This window comes from Taudactylus pleione, unplaced genomic scaffold, assembly GCF_031769625.1.
Source record: "Taudactylus pleione unplaced genomic scaffold, aTauple2 ptg001627l, whole genome shotgun sequence".
NCBI lineage: Eukaryota > Metazoa > Chordata > Amphibia > Anura > Myobatrachidae > Taudactylus > Taudactylus pleione.
Window position 1 is genome coordinate 343,254 of NW_028286024.1, and position 16,884 is coordinate 360,137.

The 16,884-nt window shown below is 50.8% G+C and overlaps 1 non-coding gene across 1 annotated transcript; it reads right to left on the minus strand.

The window, feature by feature from the left end:
- Positions 1–16,574: 16,574 nt before the first annotated feature.
- On the minus strand, positions 16,575–16,656 carry TRNAS-GCU (transfer RNA serine (anticodon GCU)). Its single transcript has one exon. It is a non-coding gene; the product is annotated as a tRNA-Ser (tRNA).
- Positions 16,657–16,884: the final 228 nt, after the last annotated feature.

Here is a 16,884-nt window from a genome sequence, read left to right on the forward strand (position 1 = left end):
AACTTACCTGTCCGCGCAGCAGCCTCCGGCTCCGTCCTGCTGGTCTGTCATGTGGTTTCCCAGCAGACCACGTGACAGATTAGAAAAAAATATTAACTTTTTTTTTTTTCTAAACTTTCTTGTGCTCTGCTGGGAAACCACATGTCCGACCAGCCTCCGGAGCCTGAGGACGGAGCTGAGCGCCGGAGGGACTCGTCGGGGGACCTGCACACGCGGATACAGGTAAGTCGATTCTGCTATTCGCCACCTCACAGTGGCGAATAGTAACTGCATTAAATTCCGAAAATTCATAGTTTTCGGAATTTGATGAATACCACAATTTCCACATTCCCATACTAATGTACTAATGTATGGGGAGTTTGGAAATGAACGCAGGGGAACTTAGCAAGGAGATATCTGTGATATCTCCTGTGCTAAGTCTGTTCATGAATACCAAAATAACGTTATTTAAGGAAAATGTCCTTAAAAACGTTATTTTAGTGTTGATGAATAGGCCCCAGAGTCATAAAAAAAAGATGAACTAGCCAATACATGCACAAGGCAAGTGTAGGGCGAGTCTCTGTATCTTGATGGCAAGTATAGGTGAGTCAGGGGCAGGAGAAAGCAGTTTAGCACTCAGGATGTGAGGGGTGAGCAGTCAGAGACACTGAAGGAGCTAAATGGCACAGGCGCTGTAAGAAAGCATAGTGCTAGGTAGCAATATGAGGAGGAAGGGCCCTGCCTGTGAGAGCTTACATGCAAAGAGCAGAGGTGAAGCGTTGGATGGTAAACTGGGGAGAAGCGTAGGACGGAGCAGCAGAGAGCGGAGTTGAGGCAGAGTGAAGGGGGCTGAAGGAACAGGGACGTAGGAGAGATTGAGTGCTTTGTAGGTGAGGGACAGTAAATCTGGGCAGATGACATTTCCCATTACCAGTATGAGAAATGCGATGTATTTACTAAGATATGTGAATTGAAGGGATTGGGGTCATTTTTCATCAAAACTACTCCAACTGCGCTGTAATAAATACCCGTTTTAGCAAAAATATTGTTAAGAAATCTGCCCTTATAAGAGGCTTAATGATAATTTATTGTAAATGAAGCATACATGCCTACCCTCTTGGAATTCACGGAAGGCTCCCGATTTTCAGGGAACCCCTCTCACCCGCGGAAAGGTAGGTACTTCTCCCGCATTCTTCCCACTTCCTAGTGAAGTGGACAAATTGGAGAGAATTTTCTTGCAGATCGGCGGGTCCGCGAGTAGGGGGCGTGGCCTAATGACGCGATCTAAGAGAGATGCGTAATTTCTTCCCGCCCCTTAGTTATATATGCGGCGTCCGCAGCAAATTACCGTGATGGGAGCAGGGCGGGGTTTGATGACGTGACCCATCCGGCCCCCTCCCCCAACACCTCCCATCTCCCAATCGTTAATGTCGGCAAGTATGAAATGAGGCCTTTTATACTGTTCAGGTTCAGCTGCTGCCGGGTGCCTATTGCATTAGTCAGGAAGATAATCTTAGAACACGAGCCCTATGATTATATGAACAATAAATGTATTTATAACACTACAATTGATATTGCAGCCCCCCCCTCAACTTTTAAGGTAGGAGGCACCACTGATAATGGCACCAGAGAGGGGAGCCTCTATCACCCCTTGTTGTCATTTTAGTCATTAAACCACCGACTGCTAGGATCAGGGAAAATCTGAGTATTTCAAGTGTAATAATAAAAAATCAGAACAGACCTGTGGGCCTGATTCAGAGCCGGATGCTCTGACAGAGCGCTCGCTCTGAATCAGGGCTGTCCCTCTTGATTTTCAGAGAGGCCTCCTGCCCGCTCGCATAGCTGTGGGTGACCACCCACAGCTATAGCGAGCGGCCTGGAAGATGGTCGCGGTGGTCAAGACCATCACGACCATCGGGCTTGCGACGAGACCCTGCGGTAGGGTCTCGTTGCCGCAAGCCCTAGAGTGCTTTCGGCTCTACCATCACTTGTGATGTCAGTGGGGCCAGCCCCAGACGGTAGGCATTCCCATGGGAACGTCTCCGTCTGGGAAGTCAGGTCCCCGGCCCGCCCACCAAAGGGGGCATGCTGTCACTCAACATCGAAAGCACGCCCCCTTTGGTACGAGGTCCTGAGCGACGGCTTGCCCGTCGCTATCCGGGTTTTGCGCATGCGTACACCCGAGCCGGCTCCATCATGCGCATGCGCACTGGGCCACCATCGACCTGCTTGCAAGCGCTCAACGCTCGCGAGCGGGTCTGACTCAGGCCCTGTATGCAGACAATATATAAATCTATATGGGAGATTGTAGACTTATTTTAAAGACCAGTGCAGTGATCAGAACTGACCGATTATGCAGACAGTATATACAGGCGTTTATGCGTATATTAATATCACTTGTGCATTAGAATATACATTATTGTATGAAACTGTTGTTGTTTTATTTCCTGTTGTTCCTATATGGTACAGAGCAGACACACTGCAGCCCCATGTCACTTTCCCAGGCTTATCTCCGCTCTATCAATAGTCTAAACACAGGTCCAGGATCTCGCTGCTGCAGTTTCTTTATTAAAGTTCACATTCTGTTGACACAATAAGTGCAATAATTAATCTCCTTCAGCACAAATAGATCCGGTTTATACAACTCTAGGGATGGCCATCTGCCATCGATAGTTAAGAGCCATAGGTGGTTAACTACCAAAACCCGGTGGTTTCGCCATCGATGGCAGAGATCCAATGTTATTTTTCTCTCTGGCTGCACCGAGATTAGCCTCGCCTCCTGGAGTCCTGTTAAGCCCTGTCCCTGCTGCTGATTGGCCCACGGGGGCCTGCCATGCTCCCCAGCAGCGGTGGCCATCGATGGGGTGCAAACCTTTGATGGTTGGCCGTGGATGGTTTTGTGTCATCGAAGGATGGAACCATGGATGGGCAGCCCACCGATGACCATCCCTATACAACACAAGTTATTTTTAGATGTGGAAATGGCGCCATCTGCAGGGATGAAGAATGTATGCATCCCCTGATGCGTCTCCTGATGCACGATACTAAGATGTTTGTTATTATTATTTACATTCTCCGCACAAAATTATTTAAATGAGCTTAAAGGGATGGAGAGCATTCAGGAGGATGTTCCCTATTTAATGGGGTCTCCTTGCAGAAGAGCTATTGTAGACTTATTTTAAAGACCAGTGCAGTGATCAGAACTGACCGATTATGCAGACAGTATATACAGGCGTTTATGCGTATATTAATATCACTTGTGCATTAGAATATACATTATTGTATGAAACTGTTGTTGTTTTATTTCCTGTTGTTCCTATATGGTACAGAGCAGACACACTGCAGCCCCATGTCACTTTCCCAGGCTTATCTCCGCTCTATCAATAGTCTAAACACAGGTCCAGGATCTCGCTGCTGCAGTTTCTTTATTAAAGTTCACATTCTGTTGACACAATAAGTGCAATAATTAATCTCCTTCAGCACAAATAGATCCGGTTTATACAACTCTAGGGATGGCCATCTGCCATCGATAGTTAAGAGCCATAGGTGGTTAACTACCAAAACCCGGTGGTTTCGCCATCGATGGCAGAGATCCAATGTTATTTTTCTCTGTGGCTGCACCGAGATTAGCCTCGCCTCCTGGAGTCCTGTTAAGCCCTGTCCCTGCTGCTGATTGGCCCACGGGGGCCTGCCATGCTCCCCAGCAGCGGTGGCCATCGATGGGGTGCAAACCTTTGATGGTTGGCCGTGGATGGTTTTGTGTCATCGAAGGATGGAACCATGGATGGGCAGCCCACCGATGACCATCCCTATACAACACAAGTTATTTTTAGATGTGGAAATGGCGCCATCTGCAGGGATGAAGAATGTATGCGTCCCCTGATGCGTCTCCTGATGCACGATACTAAGATGTTTGTTATTATTATTTACATTCTCCGCACAAAATTATTTAAATGAGCTTAAAGGGATGGAGAGCATTCAGGAGGATGTTCCCTATTTAATGGGGTCTCCTTGCAGAAGAGCTATTTATTTATGTTCTTTATATGTCCTCAGAGATAGTAGAAAAAATGTCGGCCTAAATATTCAATTTGAAGCGAAAAGTCCGTTGCCGTCATCGGAGGTTTTCAGGTCGAAAACTTATCACGCTCATACCCGCGTTTCCCCGCGTTCAATTCCAAATTGGCGAATACGGGACCTGGCGAAAACAGCGAAAAATCTTGTCAGTTTTGGGGAAATCAGCCTGACACCCCCCAAAAGATGCTTTCACTATGGGTACTCCCAAATAGCCCTGCAAAAGGTATTTGGGGTCTTTAAATGGTCTCACTAGGCGCTATTTAGCGTCTTTGAGCAAGTGGTGAAGAATAGTATTTAGCACAGTTTTTTTGGAAAAATAAGTATTCCCATCAAATTTGGGGTACTTGAAAATGGGTGCAAGCATATTAACAATCACTAAAGTCAAGCATTAAAAAGTGCAAAAAACGCATCTTCAGCAAACACCTGCAATCAACGAAACCCCTCCCCCATACTTGCAGACCCCCCCAAAGGCTATTTCGCTAGTTTTTGAATTTGTACCCCCAATTTAAACTTTTTCGCCCACATATACAAAGTGCTTTTTTGGGGTGTCCTTTGTGTTTTTTTTAAGAGTTTTTTGACGCAGTTAGCAGCAAGGGGGGTGTACAAAGAGTGGTTTCCGCACCTCTGCACCCCAAAAACCGCAATTCTGCATATTTTTTTCCGCCGGGTAATCATAGGCAAAACCTTTTCACCTATTACATTGCATTGCATTTTCGTGCCGGCGAAAAGGCGCTACAATTGAATACGGGGATAAGTGAGAAATGCCTAAAAAAAATTATGTCATCGGCGAAAAAGTTTAGTCGAGAACGGGGGTTTTCGCAGCCTAATCGAATACGGACCTAAGCCTTGGAGAGAGATAAAGTGGATGGCGATAAAGTACCAACCAATCAGCTCCTAACTGTCATTTTTCAACACAGGGCCTGATTCAGAAAGGATCGCAACTGCTAAAGCGTATGCAGTCGGCCGATTGTTGCTCATGCCTATGCATTGCTTTGCATGTGTGAAGGCACCATTAATATTGGCATTGTATAGCGGGGATGTGGCCTGGATGACGCAATCATGGAAGCACCACCTCCGCACCTCCTACCTATGACGCTTCACGGACCCTCACTTACTCCCAGAGGGGCCAGCGAGAATGTCGGCAAGTATAGGGAGTCGGTAACTCAAAAATACTGACGTGAATACTTAGTACTGGTATATAGTAAGGTAAGTGTTGCCGCAGTAAATGTGGATGGGATGGTGGCCAGGAAGATATGGGATTGTCTGAGTCTAGTAACAGAGAACAAAGGCCCTCATTCAGAGGCGGTCGCCAGAAGCGATCGCTCTCTCTGAATGAGGGCGGCCGCTTCATTTTTGATGGTTGATGGTCGCTCCGGGGACAGTGGCAGGTGGGGAGTTTGACTGGGGCGGTATACCTGTTAAACCGTAACGCAGGTGTCCTAAGGCGAGCTCAGGGAGGACAAAAACCTCCCGTGGAGCAGAAGGGCTTAGCAGAGCAGGATTACTACGGCGACAACACCTCATCAGTAGGGTAAAACTAACCTGTCTCACGACGGTCTAAACCCAACTCACGTTCCCTATTAGTGGGTCACCATCGCGACCATCGGGGCTTGCGACGAGACCCTAAGGTTGGGTCTCGGCAGCCTCAAGCCCCAACGAGCTTCCTGCTCTGATCGAGCAGGAAGCTCCCCACTGACATCACTGATGATGTCAGTGCGGCCGCCCACAAAACGGTAGGCATTCCTTAAGGAACTCCTCCGTTTTGAAAACCACCCCCCCGGCCCGCCTACAAAACGGGGCGAGCCGTCGATCAACATCAACAGCTGCCCCTTTTGTAGCGAGCTCCGGAGCGTGAGAGTTTCACTCTCGCTCCGGGGCTTGCGCATGCGCAGTGCGGCCGCTGCGCGTGCGCAGAGCTACGAGTACATCGGAGCTTGCGACCGGGTCTGAATGAGACCCTAAATATCTTCTGGGAGAGCCTAAGTCAGGGGAGCCTTATTGTATACAGCTTATTGTAATAATCAGTTACAGAATACGAAAACCCATCTTGGAATGTCCCACTGGTTTAAAATCCCTATCAGTCACATCCCTCACTTACACCCCTCTTTTAATATTATACCAAAACGTATCTAATAAATAAACAGAAAGACCACTGGAGTTGGCATTTAAATTTGCAGTCACATTTATTTTTGACAAATCAAATTGAAAATGAGATTATTCCATATTTGCCCAATCTACCGGAACGTCCAGGAGGCTCCAGAATCTCGGCTGGTACTCCTGGCCGCCCGGGAAAAGCAGTCAAGTTTCCAGGAGCTTCGCCGCCTCCGCCCTTGGTGACAGGTAGTCAGCATTTGGGGGAGGTAACAGGATGGTGGTTAGAAACGGTGTGTCGGGACCATGTTCTGGGCGTGCTGTAGTGAGCCTCTACAAATGTGTTTGCTGCTGCAGCGGCCCCGCGTCTTAGGAGATCCGCTCTGACTGAGACAGCATAGGCTTACTCAGAGGTTTGATGTGTCACCGATGTTTTTTCCAATGTTCCCGCTTTTGCACGTGAGCGGCGGATGTCAGACGCAGGAGGTGGGCGTCTCAGTACACAAGACATCAGCTAAGTCATTAGCATATTTTCTCAAGCCCGCTTCATACAGAATTACAGTTGCAACTGGATTTGCGTCCGCCTCTGAATTAAGCCCTTAAGGGCCTCTGTTATCAACGAGTTTTATCAGGCGTAACAAGCTTTAAAACTCGTTGCGTATGATAAATGGTGCTCCGGCCAATCAGCTCCCAACTGTCATTTTTCAGATGACAGTTGGGAGCTGATTGGCTGGAGCATTATTATCATACGCAACGAGTTCTAAAACTTGTTGCGTATGATAAAACTTGTGCTAAATGGGCCCCTAAGTGAGCTCCCTCTAGTGCAGAGGTTCCCAAACTCCGTCATTATAGTCCACGGTTTAAGGGTATCCATGCTTGAGCACAGGTGACTTAATTAGTACCTCAGTCAAGTTGATTTAACCATCTGGACACAAGCAGGGATATCCTTCAAACCTGCACTGTGATGGGGGAGTTTGGGAACATCTGCTCTAGTGTCATTGGCCCTCATTCAGACCCACTCGTGAGCGGCTGTCCGCTCGCAAGTGGATCGATGGTCTGCACTGCGCATGCTCACGACGGAGGGAGCTCCGTCGTGCGCATGCACGAGACGCGATGAGCGAAGGACTTTCCTTCGCTCGGAGTGTCTCATCAAAGGGGGCGTGCTGTCGATGTTGACTGACAGCACGCCCCCTTTGGTGGGCGTGCCTGCCAGACGGAGGCGTCCCCAAGGGAACGCCTACCATCTGAAGCCGGCCCCACTGACATCACTAGTGATGTCAGTGGGAGTGATTTTGGCTCTGCTCGCAGTTTCGATGGTCGCAATGGTCAAGACCATCGCGACCATCATCCTGCACGCTCGTATATGCTGTGGGTGGTGACCCACAGCTATACGAGCGTCTAGGAGGACGCTCCATATTAATGGAGGTGGGCCCTGATTCAGAGCAAGTCCGGCTCTGAATCAGGGCCATTGTTCAGTCTTCATCGTTTATTCATGTAGTTTCCTCCAGAGAATATTTCTCCTGCTCTCTCGTTTGGATCCATTCTATGAAAACATCATGGGCCTTATTCTAAGTCGCACCCTGGTGCGTCCACTATAGCATCCGTCTGCGCCTTTATGCTAATGTCAGTAAAAGCCATTCCCCTGGTGTACATCCGTGCGTCTGACTGCGCGAGGACTGAGACGCCCGCTTAGGCTCTGTAATACTGCTTGGTACATCTTTAGAACCCACCATTGGTCACACCATCAAAACTTGCGCCAGCCCAATGCTGGGTGCAGAATCTCCGCCGGATGATGGTTATCAGCGCGAGCGATTATGCCTCTGTGTACGCAACCAGTTTTCCGACGCACCCGCAACAGTCCTGTAACTCACCCATTAGAGGAATCATCTTTGTGCGTCTGTATAGTCACCGCCTGGGAATGACCAGCACAATTCTGATACCTCTGGGCACAGACACAGTGTAACGCATGCGTGCACGGGTTTTTGGGGATTCTCGCGCACTCACAGTAATAGAAAATCGCTGAACTCCCTGAACATTGCCAACGGCTCAGAGTCATGCCGCGTGTCTCCAGAATGGATCCAAAATTCGCGATGGGTCCGGTCGGGCATGGAAATTGATCAAAAAAGATATCCATCCCCAGTATGACTTTTGTCAGAACAATGCCGGGTCTAGCATATAGGGGCCCCTGTGCTAGACAATGCCGGGCCTAGCATATAGGGGCACCTGTGCTAGACAATGCCGGGCCTAGCATATAGGGGCACCTGTGCTAGACAATGCTGGGCCTAGCATATAGGGGCATCTGTGCTAGACAATGCCGGGCCTAGCATATAGGGGCACCTGTGCTAGACAATGCCAGGCCTAGCATATAGGGGCCCCTGTGCTAGACAATGCCGGGCCTAGCCTATAGGGGCCCCTGTGCTAGACAATGCCAGGCCTAGCATATAGGGGCCCCTGTGCTAGACAATGCCGGGCCTAGCATATAGGGGCACCTGTGCTAGACAATGCCGGGCCTAGCATATAGGGGCACCTGTGCTAGACAATGCTGGGCCTAGCATATAGGGGCATCAGTGCTAGACAATGCCGGGCCTAGCATATAGGGGCACCTGTGCTAGACAATGCCAGGCCTAGCATATAGGGGCCCCTGTGCTAGACAATGCCAGGCCTAGCATATAGGGGCCCCTATGCCGAGCCTAGCATATAGGGGCCCCTATGCCGAGCCTAGCATATATGGGCCCCTGTGCTAGACAATGCCGGGCCTAGCATATAGGGGCCCCTGTGCCAGACAATGCCGGGCCTAGCATATAGGGGCACCTGTGCTAGACAATGCCAGGCCTAGCATATAGGGGCACCTGTGCTAGAGAATGCCGGGCCTAGCATATAGGGGCCCCTGTGCTACACAATGTCGGGCCTAACTTATAGGGGCCCCTGTGCTAGACAATGCTGGGCCTAGCATATAGGGGCACCTGTGCTAGACAATGCCAGGCCTAGCATATAGGGGCACCTGTGCTAGACAATGCCGGGCCTAGCATATATGGGCACCTGTGCTAGACAATGCCGGGCCTAGCATATAGGGGCCCCTGTGCTAGACAATGCCGGGCCTAGCATATAGGGGCCCCTGTGCTACACAATGTCGGGCCTAGCATATAGGGGCCCCTGTGCTAGACAATGCCAGGCCTAGCATATAGGGGCACCTGTGCTAGACAATGCCGGGCCTAGCATATAGGGGCCCCTGTGCTAGACAATGCCGAGCCTAGCATATAGGGACCCCTGTTCTAGACAATGCCGAGCCTAGCATATAGGGGCCCCTGTGCTACACAATGTCGGGCCTAGCATATAGAGGCCCATGTGCTAGACAATGCCAGGCCTAGCATATAGGGGCACCTGTGCTAGACAATGCCGGGCCTAGCATATAGGGGCCCCTGTACTAGACAATGCCGGGCCTAGCATATAGGGGCACCTGTGCTAGACAATGCCGGGCCTAGCATATAGGGGCCCCTGTGCTAGAGAATGCCGGGCCTAGCATATAGGGGCCCCTGTGCTAGAGAATGCCAAGCCTAGCATATAGGGGCCCCTGTGCTAGAGAATGCCAAGCCTAGCATATAGGGGCCCCTGTGCTAGAGAATGCCGGGCCTAGCATATAGGGGCCCCTGTGCTAGAGAATGCCGGGCCTAGCATATAGGGGCCCCTGTGCTAGAGAATGCTGAGTCTAGCATATAGGGGCCCCTGTGCTAGAGAATGCCGGGCCTAGCATATAGGGGCCCCTGTGCTAGAGAATGCCGGGCCTAGCATATAGGGGCCCCTGTGCTTGACAATGCCAGGCCTAGCATATAGGGGCCCCTGTGCTAGAGAATGCCGGGCCTAGCATATAGGGGCCCCTGTGCTAGAGAATGCCAAGCCTAGCATATAGGGGCCCCTGTGCTAGAGAATGCCAAGCCTAGCATATAGGGGCCCCTGTGCTAGAGAATGCCGGGCCTAGCATATAGGGGCCCCTGTGCTTGACAGTGCCAGGCCTAGCATATAGGGGCCCCTGTGCTACACAATGCCGGGCCTAGCATATAGGGGCCCCTGTTCTAGACAATGCCGAGCCTAGCATATAGGGGCCCCTATGCTAGACAATGCCGAGCCTAGCATATAGGGGCCCCTGTGTTAGACAATGCCGAGCCTAGCATATAGGGACCCCTGTTCTAGACAATGCCGAGCCTAGCATATAGGGGCCCCTGTGCTACACAATGTCGGGCCTAGCATATAGAGGCCCATGTGCTAGACAATGCCAGGCCTAGCATATAGGGGCACCTGTGCTAGACAATGCCGGGCCTAGCATATAGGGGCCCCTGTGCTACACAATGCCGGGCCTAGCATATAGGGGCCCCTGTGCTACACAATGTCGGGCCTAACATATAGGGGCCCCTGTGCTAGACAATGCCGAGTCTAGCATATAGGGGCCCCTGTGCCAGAGATTGCCGGGCCTAGCATATAGGGGCCCCTGTGCTAGAGAATGCCGGGCCTAGCATATAGGGGCCACTGTGCTACACAATGTCGGGCCTAACATATAGGGGCCCCTGTGCTAGAGAATTCCGGGCCTAGCATATAGAGGCCCCTGTGCTAGAGAATGCCGGGCCTAGCATATAGGGGCCCCTGTGCTAGAGAATGCCGGGCCTAGCATATAGGGGCACCTGTGCTAGACAATGCCGAGCCTAGCATATAAGGGACCCCTGTTCTAGATAATGCCGAGCCTAGCATATAGGGGCCCCTGTGCTAGACAATGCCGGGCCTAGCATATAGGGGCACCTGTGCTAGACAATGCCAGGCCTAGCATATAGGGGCACCTGTGCTAGACAATGCCGGGCCTAGCATATATGGGCACCTGTGCTAGACAATGCCGGGCCTAGCATATAGGGGCACCTGTGCTAGACAATGCCGGGCCTAGCATATAGGGGCCCCTGTGCTAGACAATGCCGAGCCTAGCATATAGGGACCCCTGTTCTAGACAATGCCGAGCCTAGCATATAGGGGCCCCTGTGCTACACAATGTCGGGCCTAGCATATAGAGGCCCATGTGCTAGACAATGCCAGGCCTAGCATATAGGGGCACCTGTGCTAGACAATGCCGGGCCTAGCATATAGGGGCCCCTGTGCTAGACAATGCCAGGCCTAGCATATAGGGGCACCTGTGCTAGACAATGCCGGGCCTAGCATATAGGGGCCCCTGTGCTAGAGAATGCCGGGCCTAGCATATAGGGGCCCCTGTGCTAGAGAATGCCAAGCCTAGCATATAGGGGCCCCTGTGCTAGAGAATGCCAAGCCTAGCATATAGGGGCCCCTGTGCTAGAGAATGCCGGGCCTAGCATATAGGGGCCCCTGTGCTAGAGAATGCCGGGCCTAGCATATAGGGGCCCCTGTGCTAGAGAATGCTGAGTCTAGCATATAGGGGCCCCTGTGCTAGAGAATGCCGGGCCTAGCATATAGGGGCCCCTGTGCTAGAGAATGCCGGGCCTAGCATATAGGGGCCCCTGTGCTTGACAATGCCAGGCCTAGCATATAGGGGCCCCTGTGCTAGAGAATGCCGGGCCTAGCATATAGGGGCCCCTGTGCTAGAGAATGCCAAGCCTAGCATATAGGGGCCCCTGTGCTAGAGAATGCCGGGCCTAGCATATAGGGGCCCCTGTGCTAGAGAATGCCGGGCCTAGCATATAGGGGCCCCTGTGCTTGACAGTGCCAGGCCTAGCATATAGGGGCCCCTGTGCTACACAATGCCGGGCCTAGCATATAGGGGCCCCTGTTCTAGACAATGCCGAGCCTAGCATATAGGGGCCCCTATGCTAGACAATGCCGAGCCTAGCATATAGGGGCCCCTGTGTTAGACAATGCCGAGCCTAGCATATAGGGACCCCTGTTCTAGACAATGCCGAGCCTAGCATATAGGGGCCCCTGTGCTACACAATGTCGGGCCTAGCATATAGAGGCCCATGTGCTAGACAATGCCAGGCCTAGCATATAGGGGCACCTGTGCTAGACAATGCCAGGCCTAGCATATAGGGGCCCCTGTGCTACACAATGCCGGGCCTAGCATATAGGGGCCCCTGTGCTACACAATGTCGGGCCTAACATATAAGGGCCCCTGTGCCAGACAATGCCGAGTCTAGCATATAGGGGCCCCTGTGCCAGAGATTGCCGGGCCTAGCATATAGGGGCCCCTGTGCTAGAGAATGCCGGGCCTAGCATATAGGGGCCACTGTGCTACACAATGTCGGGCCTAACATATAGGGGCCCCTGTGCTAGAGAATTCCGGGCCTAGCATATAGAGGCCCCTGTGCTAGAGAATGCCGGGCCTAGCATATAGGGGCCCCTGTGCTAGAGAATGCCGGGCCTAGCATATAGGGGCACCTGTGCTAGACAATGCCGAGCCTAGCATACAAGGGACCCCTGTTCTAGATAATGCCGAGCCTAGCATATAGGGGCCCCTGTGCTACACAATGTCGGGCCTAGCATATAGAGGCCCATGTGCTAGACAATGCCAGGCCTAGCATATAGGGGCACCTGTGCTAGACAATGCCGGGCCTAGCATATAGGGGCCCCTGTGCTACACAATGCCGGGCCTAGCATATAGGGGCCCCTGTGCTAGACAATGCCGGGCCTAGCATATAGGGGCCCCTGTGCTAGACAATGCCGGGCCTAGCATATAGGGGCCCCTGTGCTAGACAATGCCAGGCCTAGCATATAGGGGCACCTGTGCTAGACAATGCCGGGCCTAGCATATAGGGGCCCCTGTGCTAGAGAATGCCGGGCCTAGCATATAGGGGCCCCTGTGCTAGAGAATGCCAAGCCTAGCATATAGGGGCCCCTGTGCTAGAGAATGCCAAGCCTAGCATATAGGGGCCCCTGTGCTAGAGAATGCCGGGCCTAGCATATAGGGGCCCCTGTGCTAGAGAATGCCGGGCCTAGCATATAGGGGCCCCTGTGCTAGAGAATGCTGAGTCTAGCATATAGGGGCCCCTGTGCTAGAGAATGCCGGGCCTAGCATATAGGGGCCCCTGTGCTAGAGAATGCCGGGCCTAGCATATAGGGGCCCCTGTGCTTGACAATGCCAGGCCTAGCATATAGGGGCCCCTGTGCTAGAGAATGCCGGGCCTAGCATATAGGGGCCCCTGTGCTAGAGAATGCCAAGCCTAGCATATAGGGGCCCCTGTGCTAGAGAATGCCGGGCCTAGCATATAGGGGCCCCTGTGCTAGAGAATGCCGGGCCTAGCATATAGGGGCCCCTGTGCTTGACAGTGCCAGGCCTAGCATATAGGGGCCCCTGTGCTACACAATGCCGGGCCTAGCATATAGGGGCCCCTGTTCTAGACAATGCCGGGCCTAGCATATAGGGGCCCCTGTGTTAGACAATGCCGAGCCTAGCATATAGGGACCCCTGTTCTAGACAATGCCGAGCCTAGCATATAGGGGCCCCTGTGCTACACAATGTCGGGCCTAGCATATAGAGGCCCATGTGCTAGACAATGCCAGGCCTAGCATATAGGGGCACCTGTGCTAGACAATGCCGGGCCTAGCATATAGGGGCCCCTGTGCTACACAATGCCGGGCCTAGCATATAGGGGCCCCTGTGCTACACAATGTCGGGCCTAACATATAAGGGCCCCTGTGCCAGACAATGCCGAGTCTAGCATATAGGGGCCCCTGTGCCAGAGATTGCCGGGCCTAGCATATAGGGGCCCCTGTGCTAGAGAATGCCGGGCCTAGCATATAGGGGCACCTGTGCTAGACAATGCCGAGCCTAGCATATAAGGGACCCCTGTTCTAGATAATGCCGAGCCTAGCATATAGGGGCCCCTGTGCTACACAATGTCGGGCCTAGCATATAGAGGCCCATGTGCTAGACAATGCCAGGCCTAGCATATAGGGGCACCTGTGCTAGACAATGCCGGGCCTAGCATATAGGGGCCCCTGTGCTACACAATGCCGGGCCTAGCATATAGGGGCCCCTGTGCTAGACAATGCCGGGCCTAGCATATAGGGGCCCCTGTGCTAGACAATGCCGGGCCTAGCATATAGGGGCCCCTGTGCTAGACAATGCCGGGCCTAGCATATAGGGGCCCCTGTGCTAGACAAAATGAAGCAAACCAAACTGCTGCCGTTCTAGTCCCTCTCATTGTCTGCTCGTCCCACATGTATAGAAAAGCTGCTGATTGTGTTACAAACACTCCAAGTCCCCGTCATTAACTCTTATCTTCTACATCACCCAGACCCACAACCAGGCACCGCAGGAGGTCTGTGTATAGGATGCTGGTAATAGGTCTATAGAGATGCAAACTAAGGCAGCTGCGAGTATTGTGGGGGAGAGAACACTAAGTGCCGGGCATTCATTTACCTATTGGTTCCTATCTAGTTGTGAGACCTCATTATAATGTCGTTGTCACCAATAATAATAATAGAGGAACAATTGGTGCTGTATAACAGCTGACACTTCATTGGGCGGATCACCGCAGCTTCTTCCCATAGCGCGGGTCCTATATACGGGCTGAGACCGCCGGATGTTTACTTTTAATATTGGTCTATGGACATTGCTCCTCTCCCGTGCTGCCACCCCGTCACCCCCTTATTTACCTTCTGCCCCCCCCCCCCAAGCCGCCATGCTGGTCTGGCTGATTTTGCTTTCTTTGTATTTTTAGCTCTTTTTGCATCTATAGTTATGTTATCAAATAAACACTAAGGGGCATATTCAATTACCCGCGGGACCTCTCCCGCGTGTAATTGATGGGTGAAAGTCCCACGGCGTGGGGTAATGCTATTTAATAGAATAGCTTTTTCCCCACGTCCAAAAAACAGGACTTCCACGCGAGAACTGCGGAATCAGTGTGTTAATATTGCTCGCGCGAGGCCGAATAGGGCGGCCTCACGCTGATTTTACCTCGCACCTACATGAGGTGCGAGGTAAAATCAAACAGCGGGGACTCGCGCGCGGGGTCTCAGGGACACCCGCGCGTGGAATCCCCGCTAATTGAATCCCGTCAAGCGCATCAATTAGCCGCGGGGTTATTGAATATGCCCCTAAGTGAGGAAAATGTAATAAAAGTACAATATATGTATAATTATTTATATAACATTTACTAACCGTGTACCCTCAACATCTACAATACATGCTTATAATAATATTTTTTAACGTATACTTATGTAGTGCCCGCATATGCCGTTGCGCTTTAATAATATATATATTAAGATATAAGAATAAATTCCTGCAACTCCTTTTTAATTATACAGTACAATGTGATGTCATCACTTATAATGAGTGAGTTGTGATGTCATCACTTTAGAGTTCATTGGTTGTATGAGGTGGTTATAAGGAATGGCGCACTCCTGCTATAAATTACTATGGGTACTAGAAGTCACAGAGGAAATTAGGGACTAAAAAAATCACCATAAAACAGGAAAAAAGTTATAAATATGTTTTAAATGATTTTATTATTATTATTATTATTTTATTAAGGGAATAATGATACAAAAAAAGGTTTTAAAGAATATTCCTTTAAATAAAACATTGGGCCACCTGTGCTGGCAACGGTGCAAATTAAGGCAAAATAAAAGTGGTTTTGTCACAAAACTAATCGCTGCTTTAAAACTAGCGCTTATATCGCTAAAATCGCACCGGTGCTCACAACTTGTTAGTAAATTGGGGCCACCCTGCTCTCTATAATACCAAATGCAGAGGTTTAAATATAAATGAACAGAATAGAGGGATGACGTGGAGATGGATACACGCGTCGTTATTTTCTGGCGTAATATCGACGTATTCATTTGCGCTTCCATACGTATGCAGATTCGGACGCATCTTGCGCTGTTCCATGCTTGGACAGGCGGAACAAGGGAGGAAGATGGCGTTCAAGCGTTTGTCGGATGTGCTCACACAGAACACAACACAGACACGATCGTGTCAGGAGGCTGATATCCTACGGCGCTCGACACCTCGTGCAAATACACACCGCTAAATATGGTGATCAGCGGACATTTCTGATATAATCCCGCTCTCTAATAACATATAAATTATTAACGTGGCTCCTGCAGTCTATTTGCATAATTTTAATTAATATTTGCCTTCTATCCTTGGCAGCAAAGCAAAGAGGCAGACAATGGATGTTTGTATTTAATTGAGGTTAAATATTACTTTTATTTAGTATTTTCTGCTTTTGTATAATTTTATTTTATTTTTTTGTGTGTGTGGAAAGTGGAACTGGAAAGCCAAGTCCGCTGCGCCAATTCCGCCGCGCAAATCCAGGGCGCAGCCAGACTTGAGCAAGTGTACCGATATACATAGTTCAGCTTTAAATCTAATTCTACAGGTCCTGCAGACCTACATAATATCATTAATTTCATCATTTTCTCTGGCAATTTATTGTAATAAAAGTTTCACCAAAGGGGAGGAAAAAATGAACATCCGACGAGGATGGGATTCGAACCCACGCGTGCAGAGCACAATGGATTAGCAGTCCATCGCCTTAACCACTCGGCCACCTCGTCTGTTGTTTCCCCTCCCCCTTACAGCTTGCAGACACACATACGGCTCCTGTCACAGGCTCACCCTCCCCAGCTGCCTCCATTCACACACCCAGGCGTCTCTCTGTATCCTCAGCCAGGTCATGCTACTAACCCGCACACAACATGCAAACTGGTAGAGCCAGGAGTACGGAGTTAACCGGTTGTTTTCCCTCACCCACAAGAAGACTGTTACTCAATGACGTTCATATT